The 18,895-nt window shown below is 45.8% G+C and overlaps 2 protein-coding genes across 6 annotated transcripts in view; one reads left to right on the plus strand and one right to left on the minus strand.

The window, feature by feature from the left end:
• The window catches only part of KIAA0513 (KIAA0513 ortholog), a 53,550-nt gene extending 48,214 nt beyond the window's left edge, over window positions 1-5,336 (minus strand). For both annotated transcript variants that reach the window (XM_036345721.1, XM_036345720.1), the window contains exon 1: window positions 5,208-5,336. The gene's annotated coding sequence lies outside the window, so the exon portion shown is untranslated. The remainder of the gene's footprint in view (window positions 1-5,207) is intronic.
• A 10,877-nt stretch (window positions 5,337-16,213) lies between these two features.
• Window positions 16,214-18,895, plus strand: part of ZDHHC7 (zinc finger DHHC-type palmitoyltransferase 7) — a 34,305-nt gene continuing 31,623 nt past the window's right edge. For 2 of the 4 annotated variants that reach the window (XR_004973626.1, XM_036346087.1), the window contains exon 1: window positions 16,214-16,477. The gene's annotated coding sequence lies outside the window, so the exon portion shown is untranslated. Of the gene's footprint in view, window positions 16,478-16,600; window positions 16,625-18,303; window positions 18,725-18,895 lie in introns of those variants that run through there. The other 2 variants (XM_036346088.1, XM_036346090.1) reach the window with 2 other exon arrangements.

Genomic DNA, 18,895 nt, shown 5'->3' on the forward strand with positions numbered 1-18,895 from the left:
ATGAGGTCCAACACTGGAGCGCCATATTCAGCTGTATCTTTATTCCACCACTGGGCATCAGTGAGCTAGTCCTGCAGCACAAGGGCAGGGTCCAGCAAAATGAGGATGTATTAAAGGAAATAATCCCTCCAGGGCCCCCGCAGAGCAGGGAAGAAGTCCCAGATCCTACCGCATTTGCCATTAGTAAGACCTGTCCACCAGCAGGCGGTGAGGGGTAGGGAGGACGAGGGCTTTGTAATCAGAGTCGGCAGGTTCATCTGGTCCTGCATGACCTTGGGCAAGTCACTCAATTGCTCCTCCTCACTTGTGACATATAGAGATCACCACTTACCTTGCAAGTTGTAAGAACCATGGAAGCTTTATGTACAAATATCCAAATCCATGTCATTATCCCTAAAAGCCCAGCACCTCCTGCCAGTTTTTCCCTTTAAAGTGTCACTGGACTTGAAGTTGGAAGATGTTATGCATTGAGTTGTGTCCCCCTAAAAAGATGTGTTGAAGTCTTAACCCCCGGAACCTGTGAATATGGCCTTATTTGGAAACAGGGTCTCTGCAGATGTAATTAGTTAAATTAAGAGAAAATCATAATGGCATAGGTTGGGTCCTAAATCCAATTTGACTGGTATCCTTATAAGAAGAGAAGAAACAGAGACACACATACAGAGAAGATAAGTGAAGGCATACACAGGGAGAAGAAGGCCAGGTGACACAGGGGCAGAGGTGGGAGGGGTGCAGTCGCAAGCTGAGGAACACCAAGGTCTGCTGGAAGCCACTGAGGCTGGGAAAAGCATGAATAGATTTTCCCTCAGAGCCCCAAGAAGGAACCACCTCACCAACACCTTTTGAATTTCTGATCCCTCCAACAGTGATAGAATAAACTCTTGTTTTATGCCACAGTGTGTGGTACTTCGTCACAGCAGCCCTAGGAAACTAATTCAGGAAGTTATCTAATTTTGCTACCTATTGAATGCGTGAATTCTCTTTCCCAAAGGTCAGCTGGCCAGCTTATGTATGACTGTCTCTAGTAAAAAACAAACCAACCAACAAAAAACCAATAGTATCTACCAACGAAGCAATCCCCCCCACCCCCCGCCACTCATGAAAAGGTTTGACTGTCATAAATACCATTCATTTAAAAATATTTATTAAGCACCTACTATATGCCAGGTACTGTTTGGGGCACTGTTGATAAGGAGTGGTAAATGTGGAGCAGACAATAACAGGGTCCTCAAATAAGGTCATTTCTGATAGTGTTATGAAAAAATAAAACAATGTAATAAGATAGAGTGAGTGGGATCCAGGAAGTGGATCCAGGAAGAAATTACCTGATTGTTAGGGAATGCCCCACTGAGGATGAGACTTTGGAGCAGTGACTTGAATTACAGGGAGCCAGCCGTGGGAAAATCTGGCAGGAGGAACCACTGGTGCAAGGGCCCTGAGGCAGAGCAAGGCAGACATGCTCAAAGCACAGAAAGAAGGTGGGCCTTCCGTGAGTAAGAGAGTAGTAAGTGATGAAGCTGGAGAAACAGGCAATGTCGGTCGGTACTCAAAGCCACCCCAGTAGACTAAGGTAAGATCTTTCAATTTGATCCCATGAGTACAGGGAAGCCACTGGGGAGAGACATGATGACTCATAGTTTTTAAAAGATCTCTCTGACACAATAAAGTTCTTAAAACTGAAGTCTTTCTCACCATTACTTTTATCCTTTGGTTTTGGGGATCCTGGGCCTTTACAGGACAAGTTTAATAAATGACAGTCTGAACCTTTCATGAGGCTGGCTCCTAAGATCCTCGTGGCTTACCGGCTCGAAATCATTCACCACTGGAGCAATTCCCAATGAACATGCTTGATTTTTCCCTATGTCCTTCATTAAATGTGATGTCTAGAAAGGAACACAATATTCTAAGCATGGAGCAGACTGGAACTATCACCTTTCTCATTCCAGATCTATATTTCTATTGATTGCCCTAAGTTTGCCTACTGAAACGTATCTAGGATAACCTCCTCCTGGAGTCCCTCTAAACACACACACACACACACACACACACACACACAAACACCTTCACCTGAGGATATGTTTAGAAAGAGGAAAAGGTGGAGGGAGGGAGGGAGGGAGAGGAAGGGAAAGAGAGAAAGAGAGAGAGAGAGAGAGAGAGAGAGAGAGAGAGACCTTGATGTGAGAGAGAAGCATCAGTTGGCTCCTGTATGCAACTTAGGTACCTGCCCTGACTGGGAATCGAACCCACAACCTTTTGGTGTACAGGACAACGCTCCAACCAACTGAGCCACCCACCAGGGCTGAAGTCCCTTCTTGATGCCCAGGGATTAAACCTTGTTCTTTCCTTAATGAGAACAGTTGTGCCATGTTTGTTGTTGTTGCGTTGTGTGTGTTTTTCGGTAAGTGTCACCATTACCCAAACAATACCATGTATTAAAACGATAAAAAAACAACAACTACTAGGTCAGCTCCCGAGGTTTCACAACCACTGCATTTCTCTTCCGGATGAAGGACAAGGAAAACAATTATGGCAAGTTTCCCTACAATTGCTTTGGTCTCTTGCATCACACAGCTGAAGACACCTAGACTATTTGGAAACACTGAGCACTTGAGCAAAAGACACTCCCTGCAATCATACTTCCTACTGGGTTTCTCAAAGCCTTCAAAACAAATCTGAGTAGATGCAGACGATCTCATGCTCGGGGTAGGAGGAAGTGGTGAAGGCGCATCTGCCCCTGAAAGCTAAGCGGACTTCGTAAGCAGGGAAATGGCAGGAGGGAGGGATGCTCTGCCAATGGATGCTGGGAAAGCCCTGCGGCCTCTGGATGTGCAGCTTTCTGGTCAGCTCCGTCCCACATCCCCTTCCACATCCTGTGTCAGGTGGCCACGCTTACCACTGCTTTGCCCCCTCGTACCTCAGTGACCTTGGGCAAGTCACTTAGCCTCAGTTTCTTCATGCGTGACACTGAAATGAGGACACCACCTATCACTCCAAGTTTATTGTGAAGATCAATTAAGATTCTGCGTGCGGAAGCCCTTTGCAGAGTATTCTCGTCGTGTAAGAGTGAGGGGTTATTATTGGTAACAGGACTTTTCTCCTCCCTTTGCAGCTCTTTCCTGCAGCTCATTGCCTTTCCATGACTCCTTTTTATCTTCCAAGGATGCTTTTGATGCTTCTTTTAACCTGATTATTTTCTTTTTTGAAAGAGGAGGGAGGCAGAGAGGGAGACATGTAGTATAACTCACCCCACTCTAAACTTTTCCTAAAGATTGTCCTAGAAGGAGTCCCTTTAGAGCCATTGGAAGTCAACATAAAGCAGTTTACCTCTGAAGAATCAGTCATTGTCACGAAAAGAGAACCACATCTGATATTTGTGGATGTTCTCCACTTTCTGGAATTCTGTAGCAAATTCATAAGGTTGATAACTTACTAACGTCACTGAATAGCTTTTTCATTATCTTTAACTAGAGGCCTGGTGCACGGATTTGTGCACCGGTGGGGTCCCTTGGCCTGGCCTGTGGGGATCAGAATCTCCAACATCCCCCAATGGGTCCAGGATTGCGAGAGGGCGGTTCTTGGGCGATGCACCTGGAATCGGGGTCCCTCCTCTCTGGTTCTGGGTGTGTCACTCGAGAACCGCAGCTGCCAAGTCACTGCAGCTCGGCAGCTCCTGCATTGAGCATCTGCCCCCTGGTGATCAATGCTCATCATAGCTACCGATCAGACTGTCCGACAGTCTGATCGGTAGCTTAGGCTTTTATATATGTAGATTGTTACATTCTCAAATAATACAAACTATCATCACTTTAACTGACAATGCCCTACAAAAGACAAACACTGCAAAAAACAATAACAAAAACATGGGAATGCATTCCAGAACCAAACGAGAGGCTGAAGATAATCTGCTGATCACCAAGAGTGCTATGTGCGCATCCTCAGCTATCTTCATTTCTTTAATGGAAAAGGAAAATCTCATGAGTCAACTTTTTCATTGTGAGCCGATCTCCATAGCTTATTGCCCTGCACTTCAGTCCTATTTCTCAACAAAGTGGAAATAAAAAAATGAGTGACAGCCAAAGGGAAATACTTTGCATAATGGGAGAAGACACACTTCCAAACAGAAATATGAGAAGACGGCAAGGAGCGCTCACGTGTAATACAATCTTAAGTTTCCTTTTTTTTTTCTTTGCTTAATTCAGTGCTAAGCATCTCCAATGCCCAGGTTTAGATTTAGGGAGGGGGTGCCTGCAATTAAATGAATCTGAAGCATTAGCCTTAGGTGACTATGACCTGGGCCCTGACAGATGTCAGCTTGCCTGGAACACTGACTCACCACAGCTACAACCCCCAGGTCAGGGCGCCTCACCGGTGCCAGCTCAGAGCCAAGTTCCTGCTCATTCTGCAGGTTGGCACCCTTGCCTCGCACTTAACCAGAGAGTTGGAGGCGCTGGCCAGTACCTTTTCCTCTTCCCGGTCTCCTTCTCCCAAATCCCATCTACGTGCAACCTAGGGAAGCACAAACCCCCTACAAGAGGAACATGTCCCCAGCTCCAAAAGACCACATCCAGTCCTTTCAAAGGCCCGGACACCGGTTCAGCCGTCCGGAACCAGCTGTCCTGCACTGCGCTTCTAACGCCGCGTTTGTGCTGCTGTGCCCTCTGCAAACCCCGCTGTGCTCACCGACCGGCCCGGAGGAGGGGAGCCCTGGGCAGGCGCCCCCACCCCTCCCGCGTCCGCCACTCGGGAGCAGAGAGGCAGCAAACTTAAAACCGAACACACGCACGACTTGGCAAAGGTCTTCCCAGCCTGGTCGCAGGCACTCCCCCCGGCACGCCTTCCCAGGGGCCTGGGGGTCCTCATCCCCTCAAGACGGGGAACCAGCTCCATCGCAGAGCCACTTGGCGACACCATCTGCCACCGGGGCTGGGGACCCCGCGTACGGTCCCCCAGCCTGCTGGCTCCCCTTCCCGTTTCTTCACCCCCGCCCGTCATCGCAGACCCCGCAGGAATCCCTGCGGCCCAAGGCCCTCGACCCCGCGTCACCAGTGACCCCCTGCCCCTCCCACAGCCCCTCACGCGCGGGTCCCAGAGAAGCCCGTGCCGTTGCCTCGGGCGCTCCAGCTGTCACCCTCCGGAGAGCTCCCGCGCCTCCCCGGGACCCCGGCCCGTCTACCCCCCGCGGGCACCGGCGGGGGTGCCCCTCTCACCGCGGCGCGCCGGCGGGTCAGGGACGGACAGAGCGAGCGGGCGCTGGTGGGCTCGGCGGTGCAGCTGCGGCGCTGGCCGGAGAGTCGGGTCCTCGCGCGAGCTGTCAGTCAGCCGCCGCGCCCGCCCCCGGCCCGGTCTGCGCAGGCGTGAGGGCGGCCCGAGCGACGTCACGTGACAGGACAGTGCCGCCGCCCGCGCCCGGCGCTCACGGCTGTGCGGGGTCCTTGGCGTGCGGGTGGCTCTCCGCCCGGCTGCTCCTCGGTGAGAGGCCTGGCCCCCCGCCTCTGGGACTTTGCTCGGAGATCTCCGGCGGGAAGGTCCCGGGAACTTCGTTTCCTGGGTCTGCTTAAAAGTAGGGTGTCTTGGGAAGGGGAGCAGGCTGTTGTGGGCGATCTGGTGGCTGTAGGGGTGGGTGGCGAGGAGCTCCGCAGGGAGCCGGGGAGCATGGCCTGGTTCTGCTTGCTTCCCCGCGCCCAGTGTCCCCACCTTTAAAACACCGTTTGCCATTTCCTGCCCGCCTGTTCCACCGTTAGGGTCAAGTCACGGCATTAATGACCATACTTTACAAATAAGAAAGCAGTATGGAGTTTCCTCAAAAAGTTAAAAATGGAACTGCTATTTGACCCAGTGATCCCACTTCTAGGAATATATCCCAAGAAGCCAGAAACACCAACAGAATGGATATATGCATCACTATGTTCATAGCAGCACAATTCACCATAGCTAAGATCTGGAAACAGCCTAAGTGCCCATCAGCAGATGAATGGATTAAAAAACTGTGGTACATCTACACAATGGAATACTATGCTGCTGTAAAAAAGAAGGAACTCTTACCATTTGCAGCAGCATGGATGGAACTGGAGAGCATTATGCTAAGTGAAATAAGCCAGGAAGTGAAAGAAAAACACCACATGATCTCACTCATTTATGGATAATAAAGACCATTATAAACTGATGAACAAAAAGATAGATACAGAGGCAGAGAAGCATTGAACAGACTGTCAAACTACAGCGGGAAGACTGGGGAGTACTGGTGGGGGGAGGGGGGAGGTAACAGATCAACCAAAGGACTTGTGTGCATGCAGATAAGCATAACCAATGGACAGAAGACATTGGGGTGGGGTGAGGGCATGTGCCGGGAGGTAGGCGAGGCGGGGGGAAGGTTAATGGGGGGGGGAGACATAGGTACTGCTATCTGTAATACTTTAAACAATAAAATTAAATTAAAAAAATAATAAGTCAGGCAGGGATGCATGGTATAGAAGGGCAATTTGAAAGCAATTTATTTTTTGAAAGAGGGCACCTTAAAGGCTGATAGATTCCACCTCGCCTGCTCCACAAGCTTAGGCCAGGCTGCATCTTTTTTTTAGCAAATACAATAAACACAACATTCAAGCCATCCTGTTCCACATTTCTTCAATTTAAAAAAATAAAACAAAAAGGTAATGCCCTGGCCTGTGTAGCTCAGTTGGTTGAGCATCATCCCATGCGTCAAGAGGTCATGGGTTCAATTCCAGGTCAGGGCATATACCTAGGTTGCTGGCTCCATCACCAGTAGGGGGCACGCAGGGGGCAGCCCGTCTATGTTACTCTCTCATCATCCATGTTTCCCTCACCCTTATTATCTCTAAAAATAAAAATAAAAAACTTTTTTTTTTAAGGTAAACAATAGTAGTGCTCCTATGGAAGCCTTTTACTAGTATAGTTCTAAAGGAAGGAAGTATAGAAGCAGAAATTGACATCTCCCCAGGAAGTTTGGGGTTAGGCAAAACTTGGTTCCAACACTTAGCAAATTAAGTATCTGATTCCGGAGTATGGGCTCCGTACCTCAAACTCTAAAGACATTTCCACAGCTACATTGCAGAGCTATCGTGCTCCTGGTGGTTGCTCATATGAAATAATAAAGCCCTGTCTCGAAATACAGGCAGTGGTATCTGAAATAGGGCTGACTGTCAATTTTAGAAAACTGGCTTCTCCGAAGTTTTAGTTGTGCAGAAAGAACTGGAGGCCTGCCATTTACGAGAAAAGATGACATGGATTGATGATCAGGTATCTTTCCTGAACCCCAAGCATGGAGCTGCTGGTCCGTGGGAAGAGGACCTGCTGAACTTCAGACTTGCTAGGGAAAGTTTAAGGGAACGACATGAAGAGAAATAGCTGGAGTCCCATAGGAGCAATGCCTGGGTCATAGCTGCTTCTGGTCCTTCCCAGATTTGCTTGACCAGCTTGGTATGGCCATCATGTCTGATAGTTCTCTTGGTGTTTCAAGTTTGGTGTGAACTAGGAAGGGAAGGAGTATAGCCTGCACTTCTTCATGTGGACACTACAGATAAGTAGACATACTGTTGGTTCCTGTAAGGTCTGCCCTGTGTCCAGGAGAGTCTGAGCCTGTCTTGCATGTTTTATGGGAATGGAGGAGTATTGTATCTGTGGCTGGAGGAAGTCCCCCTCTGTTCAGTGAGTGAACCTAGCACAAAGCACCATCTCTCCTATTGGCCTGACCAGGCTGGTGATACCAGCTAGTTAGGGAAATTGAAAAGTATGAGCTCATTCAGGGCCAAATTCCATTTGGGGGAAATATAATTTCTCTTCAAGAGATTTATATGGACTTTATTTCTTTCTATCTCATTAAAGGTCTTCTGACCTTACCAGAGGGTTGGAGAGAGGCAGATGACATAGCCATTTTTTAAAAAGGGGAAGAGGAAAGTAAGTTCAGTGAACTTGACTTTGGGCCTGAAAAATATTCATAACAGATTACTCACAAAAAATATGTGTGCCTCTCAGAAGAGGAAGCACCAATGAAAAGACCAAGTCATGCTAGATTAACCTTATCTCTGTTGTGAAATATAGAGACTGGTAAATCAAGAAAATGTAATAGAAGTAGTATGTCTGGACCTGGAAGATGTGTTTACCAGGATTCTTTCAATGATAAGAATTCAATTTATACTGGTTTTTGAAGCGAGGGACTGTATTGGCTCCCATAACAGAAAAGTTCTGGAGTTGGTCCAGCAAGATCTAGGGGCTCAAATGATGTTATCAGAACTTAGTCTCTTTCCCCTACCTGACTGCTTCCCTCTGATTTGGCTTCATTCTCAGATTAGGTTCTTTTTTAAAAAAATATATTTTATTGATTTTTTACAGAGAGGAAGGGAGAGAGATAGAGAGTTAGAAACATCGATGAGAGAGGAACATCGATCAGCTGCCTCCTACACATCTCCTGCTGGGGATATGCCTGCAACCAAGGTACATGCCCTTGACCAGAATCGAACCTGGGACCTTTCAGTCAGCAGGCCGTCGCCCTATCCACTGAGCCAAACAGGTTTCAGCAGATTAGGTTCTTTTTATGGAGTTGTCTCTAGCAGCAACAGGCTTATATTCTTTCAACTTAGCAGAAGGGGGAAAAAAAGGATTCTCTCTTTCAATATTTCCAGCTGAAGTCCCAGGATTCGGTCTGAATGGACCAACATCACTCATGTGCTCATCCCCTTGAACCAATCTCTGAGGCCAGGTGTTGGGATAACTGGATTGGCCACATCTAGACAGGAGTGAGGATCAGCCCTAACCAGCTACTTGGGTAGGGAGCAAGGGAAGGGTGGATCCCCACAGGAAAATGAGATAGTGTTGTGAGGAGAAGTGGGACAGATTCTGGGCAGGCAAGGAAAAACAACATATTCAGGACAGAGCATTGCTAAGATATCTCATGATACTATATGAAGGGCAGGAAGAAAAGGAAGGAGAAATAGTAAATTTATTGGATGACTGAATTAATATTCAAAAATACTTTGATTAGAGAATGAGTCCAAAAACAATTATACAAGATAAAGCTGGTGTTGTGACATAGCATTAGTCCGTGTTTCTGGTTGCCCTCTATTATCTATTTTCCCTCCCCCTTTGTAAGATATTGCACAAACTTAGTGGCTAAAATGACACAAATTTATTACCTTACAGTTCTGGAGGTCATGTCTTAAAATCAAGGTATCAGCAGGGGTGATTCCTTCTGGAATCTCTGGGGAGAATCATTTTCTTTCCTTTTTCAGTTTCTAGCAGCTTCCTGCAATTCCTTGACTCCAGGCCCCTGCCTCCATCTTCAGAAGCAAACTCTTTTCATCTGGAATGGTTGCCAGTTTTTTTCCCCTTCAAGACACTAATGGGTAGTAGGAGTACAGGCCAGGTGTTTTGTAGAATGTCTGTTATATTTTTCTGATCGCTCCCTTATAGAGTCCGGAGTACTGTATAATTTTTGGCAGCAGTACTACATAATTGTGTGTCCTTAGTGCATTGTATCAGGAGGCACAAACATCAGTGTGTCTTGTAGGATACTATGCTTGAGCAATGGTTGAGATGGTGATATATTTATTCAGTGTAAAGGGACCGTTTCTTCCCTTTGTAAATAACTAGCAATCTATGGAGAGATGCTTTAAGATAATTTAAATATCCTCTTTTCCGGTACTTTAGCATACATTAACAATAATACTAGCGTTGCAAAACCTTGAGTGTTCTAATTCAATGAATCGACATTCATTAGTTGACATTGCCCTGCATCTATTCTTGCCCTCCTCCACTATGCTTTCCACAAAGAAGCTAGAATGACCTTTAAAAACCACAAATGTGATCAAATCCTCCAGTGGCTTCTCACTTTCCCTCAAATGTGGCTGAAGTCCCTTAACTGGTTGTTAGGGCCCTGAATCACCCAGGCCCGTCTAAATGCTCCAGCCTGAACTCAAGCCACTCCCCCATTGCCCTCCACACAAGGGCCCCTTACAGAACTCCAAACAATCCCAGTTGCTTTCCAGCAAAGGGCCACCCCACCACCCTTTGCTTGGAACCCTCTTCCTCCACCTCCTGCACCCTTTGCTTATCAAACACCCAGGTGTCCTTCACATATCACATGCTAAAGAAAGCCTTCCTTGTGACCCCCACACCAGACCAGATTCCCAGGTTTATACCCTCTCCCCATACAATGTCCTTTTCCTTTATTGGAACATATCAGTTTGTAATTGTGCATTTATTTGTTCAATTAGTCTCTGAGCTAATTAACATAACAGGCAGGACTGTGTCTGGTTTTGCTCACTCATGTCTGCAGCACTTAGCATGGTGCCAAGCACAGAGTAAATCACTAAATGCCTCTGAATGAACCAATATGAGTCTAAGACAGTGGTTCTCAACCTTCCTAATGCCGCGACCCTTTAATACAGTTCCTCATGTTGTGGTGACCCCCAACCATAAAATCATTTTCGTTGCTACTTCATAACTGTAATTTTGCTTACTGTTATGAATCCTAATGTAAATATCTGATATGCAGGATATATTTTCATTGTTACAAATTGAACATAATTAAAGCATAGTGATTAATCACAAAAACAATATGTAATTATATATGTGTTTTTCCGATGGTCTTAAGCGACCCCTGTGAAAGGGTCGTTCGACGCCCAAAGGGGTCGTGACCCACAGGTTGAGAACCGCTGGTCTAAGACGAGGACTGAGTTAATGGAAAAGAGCACAAATGGGCAGGGGCTTGCTTCCAGGTGACTTGGTGGGTTGAGCCTTGGCAGCAGGAGCAGAGGACTCATGTCACCAGCCAGTCCTTGGAGCTTGGTACGGAGCTGCATTGATACGGAGCATGGCCTCCGGCTCCTTAGGGAGTGTGCACAGTATAAAGAGCAGGATCTTCACAGCCAGGTGCAAGGAGGTCTACAAGCTTCTCTGCTTCCTGTGGGCAATCACTTAACCCTGAGCCTTCGTTTCCTGGTCGTACAGCTTCACGGGGATGGATGTGAGGATGAAGTGAGTCTGTGAGGCAATATGACAGCAGCAAAGAGCAAGACATCTGGGTCTGAATCCTGGCTCTCCATTCCTAGCTGTGTGACCTTGATTGAGCACACTGCTTAACCTCACTGGGCCCGTTTCTTCATTTATGAAAGGGGCCAACCGTGGTGAGTTCATTCATCCCATGCATTATTACTGAGTACCTACTTATTGACAGGCACTGGTGAGATAATAGTGGAGATGAACATAACTCCCTGCCTTCCGTGAGACTGGCATTGCAGTGAGGGAGAAACAATGGGATAACTAAGTGAAAGATAACAGGAAGTTAGCTGAGACATGACAAGGAGCAAAGCTGGGTGGAGGAAGTGAGATGCTGCAGAAATGGAAGATGGGGGGGGGGGGGGCGGGGGGATTTTAGGTGGGGTTCCAGGGAGAAAGATGCCTTCCAAGTCAAGTTCCAAAGGGCATAAGAGAGTGAGCTTGAGATATCCAGGGGCCAAGCCCAGAGCCTGACACTCAGTAACTGCTCCATACCTGCCCACTAGCCATATGCCTTCCCACAGGCACAGTCCTGGAGCCTCAGCAGGCTCTACCCACAGCTGGAGGCACAATGACGCAGTAAAAATAAATTCAGGAACACATCATACCACTTTCTGGGCCTTGTCTAATACCATGGGTTGTGGAGTATAAGCTTTCTGGCTTCCCTAATCTGGCTGTTTATTCAACACTACAAACTCAGTGGAAAAAATAAGAAACAACCCCAAACATCCTTCTGTGGGGAAGATGCCTTGAGAGTATTTAAACATCCTATTTTCCTGCAGTTTAGCACCCATTAACAATAATACTATCGTGGTTGCCAAACCTTGAGTGTTCTATTTCAATCGCTCCGTTGATATTTATTAGCTGGCATTTCCCTGTATCTATTCTTGACCTTCTCCAATATGCTGTCCACAAAGCAGCTAGAATGACCTTTAGAAACCACAAATGTGACCAAATCCTCACTGGGTCTTCTGGAACAAACCTCTGTACCCTTGTCTGGCTTCTCTCTCTCTCTCTCTCTCTCTCTCTCTCTCTCTTACACACACACACACACACACACACACACACACACACACACGCACACTGTTTACTTGAAGTTGAACAGACAATTACTGGATGATTTTTTACCAAGTGAGCACCCATATAACCAGCACGCAGATCAAGAAATAGACTATTAATAGCATCCCCCATCAACGGTAACCACTGCCCTACCCTGTCTTCTTTACCAAAGATCAGTTTTGCCTAACTTTGCACGTCTTTTTAATGAGATCAGATGATATGGACTCTTTTGTGTCTTGCTTCTTTTACTCAACATCTTATTAGTGAGGTTGATCTGTATGGCTGTGTGTAGTGTAGACTTCCATTCTGTACAGTATTTCATTGTAGGAATATACCACAATTTACTTATTCCTCCTGTTGCCCAGTTGCTTTTAGATTGTTTCCAATTTAGGGCTATCATGGGTAGTGCTGGGTGAACATTCTAGCACATGCCTCTTGGTGAACATAGGTACAGTATGCTCAGCTTCAGCAGATACTCCCAACAATTGCCCAAGGCAGTTTGACAATGACATGCCCACCAGCAGCGCATGGAACCTCTAGTCACTTCAACACTTGGGGGTTTTCATGTTAGGTATGTACATAGCATTCCTTGTGGATAAGTGTGCATTTCCCTGATGACGACTGAAAATGAACACTGTTTTGGATAGTCTCTTTTGTGAAGTACTCAACTGTTCTGCCAATTGTTTTATTGAGTTGTCTCATTTACTTTTAATTATAATTTTATGTATCTAAAAATGAATATAGGGTTTAGAAAAATAAGTTACAGACTTATTTCTTGTATATTTTTCCAGGAATATTCTATGCACATAAAAACATATACCCCCTTCTTCTTTTTTACACAAATACACAGTTTTACACCATAGACTTAATATACCTGGAAGACCATTCATATGAACACATAAAAATCTGCCTTATTCTCCTTTTATAATAGCACAGCACAGTATTTCATTTATGTATACAACGTAATTTATTTAATATATTGATGGGCATATAGGGTGATGCCAGTTTTTTTCTTCTTCTAAAAACATGCTACCATAAATACTCAAGTACAAACATCTTTGTGCACATGGGTGAGTCTATCTGTAGGATAAATTCCAGAGGGAAATCGCTGGGTCAAAGGGTATCTTGCTCTGCAAAGAGCTGAGCAAATTTACAATTGCACCAATTTGATCTGCCTTGCCAACACGAAGTGTTACCAAACTTTTTTTTTTCCAATCTACCAGATGAAAACTGGGATCTCCTTGTACTTTAAATTTGTATTCATTCCTGTTACTATGAATTTGGGCTGAGCTTCCTTTCACATATGTGAATAGAGCCTCCACGTTTAAAAGGGCTGTTTCCTGGGATGACTGGTTATCTGGAAACTAGCTCCTGAGGGGAAACAAGAACTAACCTGGAGATTGGGATATTCCCTTCCCTGCAAAGACCTCCAATTTTAGGAGGTTTTCTGCTCCCAGGACCTCAGTGAAATCAGAAAGAGGCAAAACCCAAAACACCTCTGTGTTAAGACACAATTTTAAAACTGGAAGAAACCTTGGAAATCAAGGCTAATCTCATATTTTAGAGATTAAGGGGGGGGGGGAGACAAAGCTGAAGCCTGGAGAGGGGAAATGACTTGCAGAAGACCACATATGTCAATTCTGTTGAGAAAGAGATGAAAATCCTTGATAAGAGTTGATTTTTTTTTGTTATCTGCTGTCATCCTTGTTAAATATTTTAAAGCATTATTTCATTGTGCTATTATTTCCTTTAGCATTACTTCATTGTGCTATTATTTCCTTTATTTATTTTAAAGTTAAAATAAGCTATGCTAGTAATAAAAAATGCAGACAACATAACAAGTGTGGGGACTCAGGAGAATTATGGGGTAGGGATTCCCCCTCTTTACTTTTTTTAAAATTTTTATTTTATTGTTTAAAGTAATACAAATAGTAGTACAAATGTCTCCTCCCCCCCCCCCATTGACCTTCCCCTGGCCTCACCTATACCCAACCCCACACATGCCCTCACCCCCCACCCCCAATGTCTTGCGTCCATTGGTTATGCTTATGTGCATGCATACAAGTCCTTCACCCTCTTTACTTTTTGTGAAAGACTTTGAAATGGGTATTGGGTGTTTTCAATGAACAATTGGGTGTTGTCTGGCACACCCTTCTGGTTATCTGGTTCCATGAGGTTTTGTTTTTTCTTTCTTTCAGCTATTTATAACTCTATAGCATATAGAGAATTTATAGCAATGAAAGTGATTCTTGCCCACAGATATGACAGACAAGTGAATCTTGTATAGTAGAAGTCCAACTGACCTCCCTCCCCCACTGTAAAAGAAGCCAGTTTTGCATCTAGTAAGCAATTTCATCTCAGCATTCCTGACTGCCTATATATGTGTCTGTCTTTTGGATTCATCTCTCAACCATTTGTATCATCTTACATGCTTTCTCATTAATTAGTGAGTTAAATGAAATATGTTACATGTGTTTGTATTTGTATAAAAGTCATGATTTTACCTTTTAAAAATATGTTTTTATTGATTTCAGAGAGAGGAAGAGATAGAAACATCTATGAGACATCCAGCTGCCTCTAGCACGCCCCGACTGGGGGTGTAGCCCATAACCCCAGGCTTGTGCCCAGACTGTGAATCCAACTGGTGACCTCCTTGTGTATGGGATGATGCTCAACCACTGAGGCACACTTGCCGGGCTCACTTGTTGTGTGCATGTGTGTGTGTGTGCACGCGCGTGCGCGCGTGTGTGTTTTAAAGAAGATATTCTTTTAACATTGCTTGCAGCAAGTGTATCTCAAGTATAGTCTTGGTGTCATCAGAGATAACCATCCTTTCTTTCAGCCTATGTGGAAAGAATTGACCACGGACTGGAGGGGCCAACCTCACTTTTTCCTTTGTGGAAACAACGATCCCAGGCAACAGAAGGCTCAGTGAAGGGTGATTGAATGCATAGCACCACTCTGAATACAGAGATACAAGACCCACTAACACACATTTAAACTTTCAAAGCTGAAATTTTGATGATTAATTTAATGTACACCTTGTTCCTAAAGTTTGTCTGGGGGCAAGACAGTAAACAATGAGAAAGTAGCTTGCAGTCAGTGAGATTCTCATAGAGTCCTTAACTGCAATTACTGCTTTTCTCATACAGTTTAGTCAGTACTTACCAGTTTAACAACAAACATTGAGCATCTACTTCCCAGACCTGCAGCAGTTGCCCCAAATATTATAGGAAACCCAAATAAATAAAAAACGTGTCTACCTTTAAATATTTAGGACATCACCTGGAAGGAATCCTTGGGATGTTCTGACATCCAGGTCCCTCTCCGAGCCTCAGCAGACTCCAGGTGCCAGGCCTCCAATCCCCAGTCCAGTATGCTTCCCCTTTTCTTTTCTTTTTAAACCAGAGAACTGTATGTTTTATTTATTTATTTATTTATTTATTTATTTATTTATTTATTTATTTACTTACTTACTTACTTACTTATTGTTTCTAAAGTATCTTTTTATTGATTTTCAAGAGAGGAAGGGAGGGGGAGATAGAAGCGTCCATGAGAGAGAAGCATCCTCTGGCTGGCTCCTGCACGCCCCCTACTGGGGATGAAGTTCACAACCCAGGCATGTGCCCTTACCAGGAATCAACCCAGGGATCTCTTGGTGCCCGGGGGCGGGGGGGGGGGGGGGGGCACTCAATCACCGGAGCCACACCAGCCGCCTATGCTTCCCCTTTTCCTCATATGCATTTACCTCCATCTTTTTCATTGTGGTTTCCATGTCCCCATTTTCTGAGTTCTCATTCCCGCACACCCTGCAGGCCACACCTAAAGCTGACAGTTCCTTAAGAGGTCGCCGCGGGCTCCAGCCACTTGGGAAGAACTCTGGACCTTGGATGACAGCTCAACGCGTGGGTTGGACCTTGCGGCAGCCCGTAGCCCCCGTCCTTTCCCTTCCGGATCTCAGTTTGGAGATCCTTTACTTTAGCAAGGGCAGCTTGCGACTGGAAGCTGACTTTCTCAGGGAACTGCCACTCCTTAGGAGCCCCTGTTCCAGAGAGACCCTGGCCACTGAGTCCCGGAGAGCGCCTCACGAGCCCATCTCCGCGGCCGGGAGCCCGGGAGGTAGCCTGAACTGCGCAGGCGCGACGCCGCTGACCTCGCGGGTTCACTTCCGGGGGTCGCACTGCTGTGCTCTTCAGGCAGGGTTCTGGGCTCTGGTGTGTGCTCCGCGGCCACCTCCCTTCGTTTGGCCCGGCCGGACCGGCCCGCTCCGAGCCACGCGGCCCGCTCCGGCCCGGCCATGAGCGCGGCCGCATGATGCGTCCCTGCCTCGGCCGCTGCAGTCGCCGCCGCCGCCGCCGCTGGCCGGGAGGAGCCGCAGCGCCGGGCGACCCCGCCCGGGCCTCGGGTGAGTGCGGCGGGCTGGGCTGGGCCGGGCCGGGCTGGGCCGGGCTCCTGCTTACGCCCAGGTGCCCTGGCGACTACCTGCCCCTGCGCCCTCTCCCCACCCCGCCCGCTGTGATCTGCAGCCTCCGGACTCCTCAGGGGCACTTCGGTGCGTGCACTTGACGTCCCCAGGTGCCTCCTTGTCGCTCCTTAGTCCATCTTTCGGGAGAGGGTCCGAATTGCAGCCCCAGTTTTGTCCCTGACCTTGGCGTGACAGTAAGCTCCCCGAGCCACTGTTTTCTCCTCTAATAACGGGTTGCTGTCAGGCCTGGAAGAGCGAATGGCTATAAACCCTTCTGTGAGCTGTAAAGAATTGTTTATGGGCATATATTACAATGGGCTTTCTCCCACATGGTGCGTGGCTTCCTGAATGCTCTTGTTCTGCCTTCCCTTTTCAGTTTTTAACTTTTTTATTCTTTGTGCATCTTTCTCATTATCTTCCCTTCCCCATCAGTGTTCTTTGGGGAGATTTCCGGTCAGGGCATCCAGGACAGTCAGGTCAGCTTCAAGACAACGTCTGCATCTGCTCTTAGTGTGGCTAAGGCTCTTCTTCTTGAAAAGTCGTTGCTGCCGGAACTAAGTCTCTTTTTGCTCTTGGGTGGACACACTTTATTGGTTTATGAGCAACCAGTTTATTAGGGTAGTTAAATTGGAGCATAGGAAGAACTGTTGATACACCTGCCTTGTAGCTTCTTTTGCTGTCCAGGTTGTGTACAATGCTTTCCAAACTGATGCTACGTGGTTACATTTGCATTCTGCTTAGTGTGTGTACTTAATGCACATATATGTATCTGTTTTACTCTTATTGTCTCAGGTAGTCTAGAAATCTAGCTCAAAACATTTTTTTTTTCCTAAACTCTTCACCTCACAGATGAATTTGATTTTTTGATATTGTCTTATAACTTTTACTTATCTAAAGTCACCTTTCAAAAAGTCACCTTGTTAAGTTTGTTTGTTAGGAAGTTACAACTTGGTTAAAGTGACTGGCTATTGAGATATTTGAAAAATGGAACACAGTGATAAGTTGCATTTCTTGAACACTCTGGAAAATTGAAGTTATATTTGGATTGTGTACTTTTTGGAGTTAGACTGGTAGGTCCCCATTGACTTTTAGGTTGAGAGATGGAGGAGAATAAGACCTCCTGAAAAGGTAATTTCCTAGAGAATTCATATAACAATTGGAACTCTGTGCAGATGTCTCATAGGAAGGCAAAGTGGGTAAAAATGTATAGAGATGTGTTCTATTACCAGTGACTCATAGCCTGCCTCTGATTACAGTTAGTGCTTGCACCTTTACAGCCTTGCTATTCAGTGCACTGTAAAAGCAGAAATCCTCTTCTAGGGATACAGTCATGCACCACTTAACAGCAGAGATACATTCTGAGAAATGCATCATCAGGTGATGATGTTGTGTGTGAACATCATAGAGTGTACTTACACACACCGAAGCGGTATAGCCCACTGCACACCTAAACTATATGGCATAGCCTGTTGCTCCTCGGCTGCAAACTATATATTGTGTTGCTGTACAACACAAGAGAAAATTATGCAGTTAAGAGACGCAGTAAACCAGATGTGTGAGGCTGCTGTCACGTGTCATGGCATACTGTTTTATAAGTAGAAGGTGCACTCCAGCTGTAAGAAGTATAGTGTAGTGAACACATAAACCAGTAACATAGTAGTTTATTATTATTATCATTGCGTATTGCATACTATACATATGTGTGTATGCAATACTTTTATGTGACTGGCGGCACAGTAGGGTTGTTTAGACCAGCATCACCACAAACAGGTGAGAAACGTGTTGTGCTATGACGTCACTAGGCAATAGGACTTTTTCAGCTCCATTATAATCTTAGGAGACGACCGTCCTATATGTGGTTCGTTGTTGACTGAAATGTCGTTATGTGGTTGTGTTAGCATGAATAGAATGGCCGGAAATTTATGTAAGAACAGTCTTGACTTAGTCAAAAGTATGGACATACTTTTACATTCTTATTGAAACTGTTACTGCAGGCTTGGACTCTTTGGTGACATAAGTAATAGAATCTTCGTTAATTGGATGAAATGGGGATTAGAAATAAGTTCACATACAAAGTTAATGTTTGGGATAAATTGAGAAGCAGTTTTCCTGATGATTCCAGAACTTCCCTGCTCCAATCTGTGCTGAACGTCTCTACAGAATAATTATCTTGAAGAAGCTTTTTGGGTATGTGTTTCTTTAAAGTGATGTTTAATTATAAAAGGAACACATGCTTGTTTTGTAAAAAATTCCAACACTAGAGCAGAGCATAAAATCTAAACACTCGTTTTCACTCCCGCCTTCCCCAAGGCCAGTGTCCAGGGTCAGTGTTAACAACCTGCTGTGTGACCCTTCAGC

This window comes from Myotis myotis, unplaced genomic scaffold, assembly GCF_014108235.1.
Source record: "Myotis myotis isolate mMyoMyo1 unplaced genomic scaffold, mMyoMyo1.p scaffold_m19_p_19, whole genome shotgun sequence".
NCBI lineage: Eukaryota > Metazoa > Chordata > Mammalia > Chiroptera > Vespertilionidae > Myotis > Myotis myotis.